Genomic DNA, 4,067 nt, shown 5'->3' with positions numbered 1-4,067 from the left:
AGTAATTGCTGCCTTGAACATCCCATTCTGTGTCTTGGGCTTCTACCAAAAATTGCTTCAGGTAAATTGCAGAGTAGTTTAAGAAAGCTCAAGCCCAGCAGAGATGATTGCAGCTAGTTCCAAGTTTCTTGGAACCAGTTACCTCATCCCATCTACACTGACAAAGTTGTTTGCCGTATTTCTTTCTTACCAGTAGACTTAATCACACAAAATTGGTTTTCTGGCAGAATGCCATTTTTATTACTTTTGAATCTAATACCTGAAAGGCTGACTTGAGACTTGTGTCCACAGCATGACATATAATAGTGCTTTGACCGCCACGTATCATTTAGCCTGCTGGAATGCCTGAGGCTTCATCACATCCTGTACCCCAGCATCACTGAATAAGGCTGTAGGCAAGTCAGCACAGCACTATTTTATGTGCCATAAACTAAGTGTTATAGCTTCTGGCAGTAACACAGATTCCAAATCTCAAGGTGAAATGAATAAATATAAACTCAAAATAAGTCTGTAACAGCTAATGTTTCTTACCCTCTTTCTTCCTGAATTACTACAAACTTATTTCTGGCACAAAGTCACAGCTCACAAATTGCTTTGCTTTTGAGCTGAAAAACCCTGCTCCTCAGCCGCCTCAGACAGGCATATGAGGTGGGATTATAATCACTCCAAAACCCTGTTTGACAGTCCTAATGTAAAAGCCTTCAAAATATTTCCTTCAAGATTTATCTGGTGCCAAGCTCAACAGATTATAGAGGTAGTTTCCAAAGGGATCACCTGTATCCTTACGAGCAATAGGAACACTCCAGTTTCCACCATTTGTCTTGGGACTGACAACAGTCCCTTGTAACACAAAACAGAGTTAAGCACCAAAGGTATAAGCCAGATGCTTTTATGCCCTGCTATACCTACACAGGCCATCTGTAAAAGCAGGAAGATCATCTTGGTGCAGGAACACCTTACTCAACTTTTCAGGGCAAGGAATTCCCGTATCTGTCATCTTAGTAAGGCACTGTTACTCTTCCTGCAGCTATTACCTATGCTTTGGATAAAGTCCAGGATTTCTTGAAAGTCCTGCAAGATATGGATCCTTCAAGATACTAACCACAAGCTTTTAGAGACACCACTTTCAGGGAGTTGCCCTATTCCTCCCCTAATCCATTTAGGTTTATTTCATCCAAGCTCTCTCTTCTCCAAGAGCATCCTGGAAGTTTCCACATACTTGTCATACTCTACCCTCACATTCCCCTCCCACACCTTTAAAAAACACACCAGAATATATGAAAGTGATCTCTGGTTACAAGACTATCATGTGAACTGTTTCTCTCTACACATTTGATTGTTTTTCTCTGAATTCCCTTCTCATATTGTTTTTCCTACTCTTCAGGTAAAATTCAATTACTTACCTGCAGTCTGGTAAGGTGCTTAGGTCTCACTGCATAATAGCCATACTATCCTCTTTATCCCAACTCTGCTGGCAAGAAGCTCCAGTCATCATTTAAGAATCCTGTCTTAATAGCTTGAGCTTAAATTTGAGATTATAGCCAAACAAATGCTTAGGGAAAAAAATGCAGTGCTGTCAGTGGCAATTAGCCAAAAGAGGAAAAACTAAACAACCTTTCTTAGATAGCTGTTCTAGATACAAGGCATCTAAGGATTAGAGACAGGGCTAGTAGAGCATCTAAAAAGGCCTTAGAACGGATCTATCTTAAGGAAACTTTTCTTACTGTACAGAAAACGCTCAGAAATAATACCTCAAAGTGGCATCTCCAATTTCTTGTAAAAGAGCATTCTCTATTTATATCAATCTGCTTCCTGTAGCATAGGTATAGCACTACGAACCATTACTAGTCACTTGAATTAATTCTTTTTTATAATTGTCTCCATCAATGTAATGTCAAACATAAAAACAGCCCACACAAGAAAAGTACTATGTTAAGAGTAACACATGCTGGAAGAGCAGAGACATGGTATCTCATCCTCTGAACAAATACTAAACTGTGGGAGAACACCTGAAAGATACCTGGAAATCTCAATTGTTCCATAGTATACGTTCACTCTAAGACATCACACTACACATTAATAAAATGCTGGCTTTTGAAGTACATCAGCATCTGACTTTCTATGGCCACATAAGACTGAACAGGTATCAAAGTCAAGTTTTGAATGAGAAATCCCTTAAAGCCAAGGTTTTCAAACTCTAGTTTTCAAAGGCACAAAAGAGACTAAATATTCAAATTGCAAAAAGGTTAACTGCAAAGACACTTAACACATTTCAAGTGTCAGAGGCAAGAAATTAAGGGACAAGATTAAAAGGAAGGGTTATTCCCACAGACTGATAAGCAGGCTTCACTGATAACACTATTTTCAGTTGCTGACATTTCTGTAAAAGGCTAAGCAAAGTAAAGCAAGGCCATGATTTTTTTATCCAAGCAGTCAGTTTTTCTCTCCATACCAAAGTCCTGAAGCTGTCTAGAATACAGAAAGCAACCTGTTTGTCCTTTGTGGCTGAAGCTGAAGTCCTCAGCCTATTCTACAGAAAGATTGCTTGCCTTATACTCTTTCACACCTAAAAGCGTTGCTTTGTCCAAAGGAAAAGCCTTGTCAGCTCCTCTGTTCAGAAACTTCAAAAGGTTAAGAAACAGACTTATGTTCTGTTCTCTTCCACAGCCACTCTTCCTCTCAGCATTATTCCATATTACACCTTAAATACCAACTAAGTCAGTCGCTTCCTTAATGCCCTTCTCTGGCATTATGCCCAAGCCTCTCCTTGCATGGTTTTTGGTTTGGGTTTTTAAGTTACAGTTAATAGAAATAGGAGTTAAACCACAGTTCACCATGCAATTACACCCTGTCATGTTATGTTATGGTAGACAAAACAAGCCATATTAACTTCAGAAAAAAACCCCAAACATCAAGTTGTTTCCATCATGACTTTTAAAAACTTTTTACTAAGTTAAACAGTTAGCTTAATATAAAATGAGAATAAAAGTGGGAATGTTTGCAGCATGATAACAAAAGAAAAATTAAAATCAAGCTCACCTTTTTGAATGCATTCACACACCAGGTGGTATGAGGGATTTTACTCATGCATACTTAAAACATTCACAACTACTGAAAGAACAAAATTAGAGTGGTGCTTTTACAGTTTGTGGTGTTAAGATGCTATAGAATGTTTTTGTAAATTGCCTGCCCTTCTTTTTAAAGAATTATATTTATTACACTATTTATGGAGAGTTTTCTGCTAAATAAATTTTTTTAAGGTAGTTACTTGAAAATTGTTTGCTGATCAAGCAACTACTTTGCAAGGTCAAGCAATCACTTACCTACAGCAGACCTGACATTTACTCAATGGAACTGTTAAGTGGAAGAGTCTGCTAAAGTGAGAATATGTAATTACACCACAAAAAAGAGAAAGCCAGGAGCAGCTCACCCAGCTCTTTACTTTTGTCCATAAAGCTGTGAGATGACAGAACAGTCCAATTTAGTTGCAGATTTTCTTTTAATTGTTCTGTTAGATTCTGAAGTAAAGTTCAAAGTACTCTAGTGAAGCTACAAAGTAACTTGCTTGCCAGACTTGTAGTTCCTGGGTAATTACTGTCTTCAGCAAGCTGGAAAACAAGGCTATCGTAACTCGAAAGTGACTTAACTTTATGGCACAGAAACACTCCATATGACATTATTCACATCAACTTTAACATTTCAAAGCAAAACTGAAACTCAGGAAGAAAACCTTACTTCCACATGTTGCATCTACATTCCTTCCCCCATTTTTCTCTTTAAGGCTGATAATAGTACAGTTTCCTTCTGAAAAAAAATATCCAAACCTTAAGTTGTATGAAGAGCAGCAAAAGAGATACTGACTACATCTGCTAACAGCTGAATTGCAAAAATTAGGAAAAGCCTCATTCTCCACAGAGCAGGTAGCAGATTTGGTGAAGACAAAAACCCCACCATAAATCCCAAACTTCAGCTCTCTGCTCTGCCTGGATAATTATGCTTAATGTGACACAGCAAGTTAAGGATTCTAGGACAGGTTTTTTCTTCAGGTCTTCACACAAGGACAAGAG

This window comes from Phalacrocorax carbo, chromosome 10 (assembly GCF_963921805.1).
Source record: "Phalacrocorax carbo chromosome 10, bPhaCar2.1, whole genome shotgun sequence".
Taxonomy (NCBI): domain Eukaryota; kingdom Metazoa; phylum Chordata; class Aves; order Suliformes; family Phalacrocoracidae; genus Phalacrocorax; species Phalacrocorax carbo.
The sequence above is the reverse complement of the archived record's forward strand: the minus strand, read 5'-3'. Positions refer to the sequence as shown.